Raw genomic sequence first — 10,246 nt, 5'->3', positions numbered from 1 at the left:
CTGATTCCAGCCCCATTTTAACCACACGCTGTTCCTTGAATAACTTGTGAGTCAGTAAATGTCCTGGATATCACCAGCATCCATTGCACCCACACTGTTTATAAACACTTGTTACACACGTGGACACACTCTGTCTGGAGCTGTCCTGCTTAGCTCCTGACATCTTCCCTGGTCAGGGCAGACAGGGCGATACTGGCACCCTGCTGTGTGGGCAAGGATCTGGAGATACTGCAGATGTGGGACTTCCTCATTCCCAATACCCAAACATGCCAACTGGTGCATGGTTGCCCGCCAGGTTAAAGCAGTCTCAAGAATGCTATTCAGAACAGTGTGTGTCTTCGAGGAGAACTTGCGGATGGTGATGTTCCTATGTGTCTGCTGCAAATTTTCCTTCTAGGTTATAGTTTCAGAAACTGCTGTTGAAGAAACCTTGTTCAGTTGCTGCAGTGCATCTTGTAGACTAACACACTTCTACTAACGGACAATAGTGTTGGAAGGACTGGATGATAAAGGTGGTGGATGGGATGTTAATCAAATGGGCTGTTTTGTCCCAGATGGTGTCAAACTTCTCGAGTGTTGTTGGAGCTGCATCCATCCAGCCGGGTGGAAATCTGGAACTCTCCCTCACAAAACGTGTTGGGGTTTTGAAAAATTTTGAAACTGGGATTAATAGCTTTTTAGTAGACAAGATCATAATGGCTACAGAACCAACGTAGTTCTGATGCAGATGCGGAACAGAAATGGGTAAATGAACTGGTGTAAAAATTAGTTTTAATCTAACTGAATGGCAGAACACACTTAAAAGGCTGATTGGCCTACTTCCATTTCTATGTCCCTATTAAAGTGAACTCCAGGGAGGTCTATAAAAAAGATCCTCAGAAGTTTACGTCGACAAATTTCTGTCCATCTGCAAAATGAGGAACTGTTTTCTTTGTGAAACTTTTATTTACTTTTTTTGGAGTTGGTACATCTTTGCACCTCCAACTCAGCAAAATTTGAAAGCCTTAATATGAATCGCTGCTTCCAGTTCCCTGCAGCAGTCTCTTGGCTCACTTATGATTTGGAGAGAAGCTGAGGCGAGACAAGAAGGATGGAAAAAAATGCAACATCATGAAAACTATTGGCTACTTAGAAGAAGGTGGTCTAATGTGTTTGCTAGGCTGGAGTTATAAACCAAGAGGCATGGTAAATAAAGGGAAAAGAAAAACTTACAGGAGAACAGCAGCAGCATTTAAAACCAGAAGACAAAGGCCTACAAAGCCCAGTAAAAAGGGAAGCTCAAATCTGAGAAATTACGCTGATATTCTTCTGTCTTAAAAAGTCCTTAATTACCATCATAGATTAGACAGCTGGTAATACTTTCCCTCAGAAAAATGTAAAGGTGAAATTGTCACATTCCTGTTGCACCATAGCGCTACTCTCTCATTAGAGAGAGCTGACTGGTGGTGGTTTAACCTGAGGACCACCACACATCAGGCAAGGGAAGAGGCTGAGAAGGAAAGTCCTTCATGGTAACATCAGCCAGTGTGGGAATTGAACCCATGCTATTGGCATCACTTTGTACTGCCAACCAGCCAACTGAGTTAACTGACCCCAGAAAAATACAGACATCAAGGAGAACAGACTGAGGTCATTGTAAGATTAAAAGGATTATATTTGGTCCAGACGGATGGGTTTTGAGTTAGACAGTTAGGGAGGACCAGAGGACAGGAGTATGCATTATGAAAGCACAGGACTAGGCTGTATGTCATGAGTATTTTTTCTCGAAATGAGTTGACTATTGGAATATTTGCTGGCTTATGAAGTGTGCACATTTAAACATTCAGGGAGCTGTACAAATCCCTAACTGTGGCTCACCATTCAGATAGAATGCAGATGGGCCCTTGGTGGATGTTTCCTGGTCACCACATTTCCTGAAAATTATTCGACTGCCCTTGGCATTTCCCAGGTTACTTTGTTCCCTAAAATTGGCCTGCCGCTGGAATTCTTCCTTATTTGCCTGCCTATTTTGGGAGATTACCAAATTTGTTGGTGGAGATTGGTTGAGTGGTATGGGACTTGGATGATAGATCAGCTGGTTTTCTTTTCCTAGCTTTTATTTGCTTCTTTTTGTGTCTAACTGCAGTTAAACACAGTGACTATGGCTGACAAGTGATCTGCCAATACAGAACTGTGTGGCAGGCGATAGCCCTAACAGCTAATGGCCACTCCCTAACCTCAAGGACTTTCCACTATTGCATTTATCTTTCTTGAATTCCAAATACAATGTCATAAACCTGCTGTTTATCTACGATTTAAATGATAAGAGCACAGACTTGTATTAACCTTCAACGCTTGGTCACAAATTTGAACCAATAAACTGTACAGACCTTTAAATCACTGGAGAAACCTGTAACGCATGCATGTTTTTGAACAATAATTTTTAACATGCAAACTCTATAGGGGAAGCCATATAAGTTCCCTAAAAGGAGTGGATTTATTTTCTCTAGAAAAAAGATTCAGAGTTGGCCTCTTACAGCAAGTGGTGTTTAAAACTAGGGACTTGATAGGGTAGACATAGAGACCAAAATTAGGGAACATAAATAGGTGATAATAACTAATCACCAATAGGGAAAAAATCACCAATAGAGAAACCGCTTTCCCCAGAATGTGGATAGAACGTCAACTTGTTGTCACATGGAGCAGTTAAGGTGAATAACAAATACATTTAAGGGGAAGCTAAAGAAGCACATAGTGAAGAAAGGAATGAAACAATACGTAAGAGTGGGTTAGATGAGGTGAGGTGAGAGGAAGTGTGTATGGATTATAAGCATCAATTATTGCTGCTTATTGCAAAACCTAAACATGGCTAAAAGATATAGAATTATGCTTTTCATCTTCATCAGGATAAAATGGAAGAAAAACACAGCAACAATTTATACACCATGAAAAGAGGGTGTTGATTCAAATAAAAGCTAAATACAGTTGGTGGCCAACTCTTCTCCCACGTCAGAAAGCATTTGACATGGTGCCATATGGCAGGTTGGTTAGCAAATTAGAAATGTTCAGGATTGATGGGTCCTTGGCAGCATGGATTATAAGTTAGCTAAAAGATAGGAAACAGGGGGTGGGTGTAGATGGGCATTTCTCCAAATGGAAACAAGATGAACGTGGTTTTGGGACCAGTGTTGGGACCTTTGCTTTTTCTGAATTATATAAATGATTTGGAGACGGATGTCTGAATTTGCAGAAGATACTAAGCTAGGTAGAATAGTGAAATGTGAGGATGATGCTGAGCGACTTCAGAGGGACATTGATGAGTTGGACATTGGGCAGACACCTAGCAGATGCATTTCAATGCTGAGAAATGTGAGGTAATGCATTTTTGTAGAAGAAACATGAAGAGACAATACTGGATCAATGGGACACCTTCGAGGGGAGTACAGGAACAGAACGTCTTCGGGGTTCATGTGCATGAGACTCTGAAGGTGGTAAGGCAATTTGAAGTGTGTTCAGTTCCGGGCACTGTCTCTAAGGGAGGATGTTACAGCCCTGGAGAGAGTGCAAAAGAGATTTACCTAATTGTTATCAGGAATGATGGATTTTAAATACAAGGAAAGATCAGAAAAATTGGGCTTACTCTCCTTGGAGCAGAGAAAATTGAAAGGTGACCTTATTGAGACATTCAAAATTATGAACAATTTTGAGAGGGTAAAATAGGATATTCTGTTTCCACTGGTTGGTATGTCAGTAATTTAGGGTCATAATTTTAAGACAGTCAGCAAGACAGCTAGGAGTAAGATGAGGAGAAACTTTTTATCAAAGACTTGTTAGGATTTGGAATGCACTGCCTGAGATAATGGTGGAGGTGGATTCCATAGAAGGTTTCAAAAGAGAGCTGGATATATATTTGAATGGGATGAATTTACAGCCCTATGGAGATAGGGCTGGAGAATGGGACTAGCTGCGTAGCTCTTTCAGGAGCTTCTGTACTGGAAAATTTTAAGATTCTATGATTCCATGTCTTATGGTCTCATTGATGCTGGAAACATACACAGAGAATGCAAAAGAAACTCAGCAGGTATGGCAGCATCTGTGGAGAGAAAAACAGACTTAATATGACTCTTCTGATTCAAGAGTGCTCTGAAGATACAATGAAAATACTGGTGCTTTACAGATGTTTGTTAATGATAACATCACAACTTGCATTTTTTCTTCTGATGAGTTTGCCTCACAGTTCCTTCTCAGTGACTGCCTGTGCCCCAGTTGTCCTTTCCTTGTATACCAAATTTTTACAGCTCAGAACATTTAGTTACTGATGTAGTAGGCAGGGGAGGCCACCTCAATTAGTCTAAGGTAACACTGGGAACAATATTGACACAGTCCCTGAGCCAATCAATGCACACACAATTTTACTTCAGCATTCTAGCAGCTTCTTCGTTATGATAGGATGCAGATTTGAATTTTATTGAAGTATTCCTCTTCATCAGTGGCCCTGCTTTTAGCTGCTGCAGATGTTAATGGATGTATCTTCAAAATAGACCAGTGAGAACCGTCACCTTATCTCAGACAGGATGGAGTAGGAAGTTCAGGCCTGTCCTTTCATTTGACCAGGAAGTTGAAGTATATAGGTTACAAGACATCAAATAATTCAAATCACTGTTAATTTTTTTTTAACCTTTAGTACTTGATCAGTATGCAGGCACTGGTCACATCTTTCATGGCCAAGAACAATTATTCAGTGGCTCGTTGAGATACATTCGGAGTAAGCACGCAGAAAACATTTCTTCATGCCTTATCACTCAGGACTAACATTTGTTCAGAAAACAAGCGGTTATCAGGAGCCTCCAAGAATGTGCACATTCATCCAACTGTATAACTGAAACACCCAGCTGTAGGACAAGGAGCTGCTGTAAATCTGTCTATATAACATTCTAAAAGTCAATCCAAACATTTGGGAAGAGTCAACAATTCCTCTCTTCATAATTTAGCCTTTTGGCTTCATAAAGATTTTCTTTGCCTTGTGGACAACTTCTCCCACATCACTGTGGCTGTATGAAGTCAGATGGTGTGAGGTAATGTTTTGGCTTTTTGCCTCCAGTGGGAGCCTAAGCTTCCAAAAGGATGTATCAAACTTTCACTCAAACTGTGCGCAATTTTACAAATACTATAGACTTAGAGCATTGCACACAAATTTCCATACATGTTGCTGGCAAGATAGCATGACAGAGGGTAGTAAAGCTGAGGAATTCTTTATCGCAGAGGGCTATCGAGGCTGGACCATAATGTACATTCAAGAATGGAATAGACAGATTTTTAATCAGGAGGAGAATCAAGGGTTATGGGGAAAGGCAGGAAAATGGAGGTAAGGATCATCAGATCAGTCATGAATGGCAGGGCAGACTCGATGTACTGAATCGCCTACTTCTGATGCTAAGTTTATGGTCCTAAACTTTTGACCCTGAGTAAATGTCACCCTCAAATTCAGGGACACCCATCATCTCCATTGCCCATAAATAAGAAAACATCACATTTCTGAGTTAATTATTTCCGTGACTATATGGGTTTGTTTACTTAGTTTGCATTCTTCTTCTTATGACACATTTAGTTCAAAGCAACACTGAGTGAACACTAGATAACACAGTGTGGAGCTGGAGGAACACAGCAGGCCAGGCAGCATCAGAGGAGCGTGAAAGCTGATGTTCTTGGCCATGAAAGATGTGAGCAGTGCCTGCATACTTTCCTCTGATGCTGCCTGGCCTGCTGTGTTCCTCCAGCTCCACATTGTGTTATCTCTGACTCCAGCATCGGCAGTTCTTACTATCTCTCACTGAGAGAACACTAGCTGCTTTCAACTGACTGCAGCAAGGCCAAAACCTGCCTGAACATGTGGAATTATAATTCCCAAACAATGCTCAAGTGCAATTTGGAAAGCAGGTGATGAAAAAGCCATTGTGAAATGCTGCGTTAATTATGGAGAATCTGTGTTGCTAATAATCTAGTTGTTCATTTTCAACAGGATTCGAGCACAATATCTATTTGGGAAATAGCAGTGGACAATGAATTAATTTGTGAACAATTTATAGGATACCTATAGGTCAGCTCTTCAATTTAGGCTTCACAGTAGGCTGTTGTAATAAAAAAAATTCAGATGAGATTTTAACCCTTTTTAATTAATTTGCTGGGACATAAATCAGGCCTGGGTATTACAATCAACTGGATCTCTTTCTGTTTGAAAAGCAGGATGTTAGCTCTCTGGCATGGTTGCCCATTGGCAGATAAAATCCAGCTTTCAATGTCCGCTGAATACTCTTCAATGGTACCAGTGGACATTGACAGGAAATTAAAGCAAGAAAGAAACAGCCTGCATTGGCATATTGCCTCTCAATGTAGCAACTGGACATCCCAAAGCCTGTGCAATCAACACAGCAGTGCTCAACAGTAACAACATGCCTGAATAAAGGGATCCAAGAACAGAAATAAATTCACCCTTGGGCATCAGCTCAAGTAGATAAATAAATTGATAAATCAGCTCAGTTGCCAGGACCAATGAATTATCCTGATGCCTATCAAGGGTTTGCAAGCCTGTAGTGAAGGTGCAGAGATAGCACCAAGATAGGAACAAAGGAAAAGCAAGGATAATGTGGAAAAGTTAAGGCAGTTTGGGAAAGAGTAGGAACCAGTAATGACCTGCAGTTGTTTCACATAGTCAGAAGAGGTATGCTGGATACCATAAAATATTGCAAGTGCTTGAGTTTTATTCTAACTGCCTCCCGTAATCCTGGTTAGGGATATTATTTGGGTGTGACCTATTGTCAAAGTTTTCAAGCACTATTTGTTAGCAATTGAACACTCCGGCAGTGACAGAAACTGCTGGAGAAACTCAGCAGGTCTGGCAGCATCCTGAGAGATAACCATGTTAATGTTTGGAGTCCTGTGGGCTTTCTCCAGCACCTTCTGTTTTTGTTTGTTTCAGATCTCCAGCATCCACAGCGCTTTTTTTATAAATTAACCTGAGAAGTATTTGTTAGCAACACCAATGATTTGCATTTATATCATGGTTTTTGGGATGACCCAGAAAGTGTTCTGCATTAACAGAGTCCTTTCACTTTGAAGAGTGGATTCACATCAAGGTTCACCAGATACGATGAAAATTTCTGAAGAAGGGTCTAGGCCTGAAACGTCAGCCTTCCTGCTCCTCTGATGCTGCTTGGCCTGCTGTGTTCATCCAGCTCTACACCTTGTTATCTCAGGATGAAAATTTGTTGTCTTTGTGAGCTCCAATAATCTTACACGATGCTAGTGCAGGCAATTCCTAGTAGGCATGCAAGTAGATCCCTCCCGTGACAGAAAACTAGCAGTAACTGCCATAGATTTGCAACAAAAATAGAAATTGCTGGAAAAGCTCAGCAGGTTTGGCAGCATCTGTGGAGAGAAATCTGTGTTAACGCTTCATGTCAAGTGACCTTTCCTCAGAACCATAGATTTGCAACCTGGCCTGGGCTCATATTATACATTAAAATAAAAGCAAATCCTGCAGATGCTAGAAATTGGAAAGGAACATGTTGAGAACACTCACACAGCATGAGAGAGTGAACTTATGGCTCTAATACTATTAGAGGGTTGTGAAATGAGTGTTTGAATAGCCAGAAAACCAAGAACTATGAGTTTCTTGTGAGTTCCTGATGAATTTAACAGCAAGACTTCACTGAAAAAAAGCTGGCTGGTTATAGGGCATGATGGGCTGCACCACCAGGTCACAGTCAAGAAGTAGACAGGAGGATGGAGGGAGAGATGTATGCTTAACTGGAATGCTGTGTTCAGTTTTGGCTATAGCACTTTAGGGAAGATATGAAAGCATGAGAGAGAGTGCAGAAGAGATTCACAAGAAAGGTTCCTTCAGGTCCCAGGGCTGAGGAATTTCAGTTATGAAGACTGACATAGATGTTGGGATTGTTTTCCTGGAAGAGAAGGTTAAGAGATTTGATACAGTTCGTTAAGATCATGAAGGGTCTGGACAGAGTGGACAGTGAAAAACCATGAAGGGATCGAGAATGAAACAGCACTGATTGGAAGTAATTACCAAAAGAAAGAAAAGCAGGCTGAGGACAACAGTTTTCACAGAGTGAGTTTTAGATTTGGAATGCACTCCAAGACTATGATGGAGGCAACTTCAATTTTGGCGTTCAAAAGGGAATCATAAACAGATACATTAGAAGAAAGGATATACAGTGGTGTTATGTGGAGAGGTTGGTGGAATAACACTAGATGAATTCCTCATTTGGACAGCAGGTGACGGATGTTACAATGGGCTCAATGACTTCCTTCTGGATTGTAACAATTGTGATTTTCTGATTTTTTTGGCCCAGGGTACAACTTCAAGTGGAACAGTACAGATTACCATCATGCAACATTTACTGTTTTTCTCCAGATACTGCCTGACTTGCTGAGCACATGAAGCATCCTGTGCGTTTTTTAAAAATCCCAGCTTCTCTGGTCTTCCCACACCACTGAAGTCCTTCTATTTGCTTCCATTCTAGTAAGAATTGAAATCTTCTCTTCATTCTCTCAACTAGAATGGCATGTGGGAAATATTTTTAATCATCCTGTTCAGGTTTGTTAGGGCATACCTCTGGAGCAGGCAGAATTGGGACCCCAGACTCATGGCTCAGAGCCAGGGACACTATCACTGCGCCACAACAAAAGGTATGTAGGATACTTCCCTTTATTAGTCAAGGCACTAAATACAAGAGTGAGGAGATAATGATGGAGCTGTATATAATGTTAGGCCACTGCTGGAGTAGTGTGCAGGTCTGGTTGCTGCTCTGTAGGAAGGATGTGATTGCACTGGAGAGGGTGCAGAGGAGATTCACCAGGAGGTTCCCTGGGATGGAGAGATTCAGAGAGACCAGGACAGACAAGCAGTCATTTTAGAGCAGAGAGGGCTGAGAGGAATCTGATTGAGGTGTACAAAGTTTTAAGGGGCACACACAGGATCGGTAAGGAGAAATGTTTTCCCTTAGTCGAGGGATCAGAAACTGAGGGCACAGTTTTTAAGAAAAGGAACAGGCGGTTTAAGAGAAGATTTAAGGAGGAAAATATTTTCATCTATGGTGGTGGGAATCTGGAACTGACTGATGGTCGAGGCAGAAACTCTCAAGACTTTTTTTGCAAAAATGTACCTTATTCATTTTAAAAATCATCTGTAGGTACATACAAAGTTTCTAAATCAGCTGTGTACAGTCTTTACAGAGCAAAAGCAAAACATCAGAATTTTGACATTTCTCACAGCTTTCCTATAGTTACAAAAACAACAGCATTTGCAAATCATGCAGAAAAGTATGAACATGTATTTTGAGGCGATGAGAGGGTGTAAGAACATTTTGAGGTGAATAACACACACACAGACTAAAGGATTACAGGCCTAGTGCTGGAGAATGAGATGTGAACCACAGCAGACCCAGTCACTGCTACACCCTCCCTAAAACCGACTGCAGTATTAACTTTTCTGATGAAGGGTCTAGGCCCGAAACGTCAGCCTTCCTGCTCCTCTGATGCTGCTTGGCCTGCTGTGTTCATCCAGCTCTACACCTCGTTATCTCTGATCCAAATGATAATGGCGTCTCCCAACGTCTGACAGGCAAGGTACTGCACCGCCTGACAGCTCCTCTGAGAAGGGTGGCAGCACCGAGTCCGCCCGCCAGGTCGTCCAAGGAGGGCGGCAGCATTGAGTCCGCCGAGGAAGTCCTCCAAACCAGGCGGCAGCACTGAGTGCACCCGGCAAGGGGGTCCTAGCTGGGAGACCGTCGGGCAGGACCTCCAAGCCAGGTGGCAGCACCGAGACTACCCGGAAGTGGGGGTGCTACCTCCCCTACCTCTGAACAGTGCCTGGCGCTGATTGGTCGTTCGGGCCGGCCGCCGCGGAATGGACCTCGCTGCCATTGGTCGGACCTGAGGCGAAGGTGACGAATGAACAATGCTGTTGCTACCCACGTGTCCCGAGGTGGAAAAAAACACAATTCGAAGCGACTGGAAGGGGGCTGCGCCCCAGGGGAGTGCCCGAGGCCGGGGGCAGGATCGCCGCCGCCGCCTGAGGACTCCCGGAGCTCGGAAAGACGAACGGCCGCAGGATTCCAGTCACTGGGTCATTCTCCTCCCTCGGGGACTCGGTTCAAATTAAACAACCGATTTGTTTTTCTTCAAGTGGGAGGCGCTGAGGGGTCGGGTGTGGGGGCAGGGGGAAAGATACAGGCCCCAAGGGGAAAAC

Source organism: Rhincodon typus, chromosome 20, assembly GCF_021869965.1.
Source record: "Rhincodon typus isolate 14 chromosome 20, sRhiTyp1.1, whole genome shotgun sequence".
NCBI lineage: Eukaryota > Metazoa > Chordata > Chondrichthyes > Orectolobiformes > Rhincodontidae > Rhincodon > Rhincodon typus.
Note: the sequence above shows the minus strand (reverse complement) of the source record.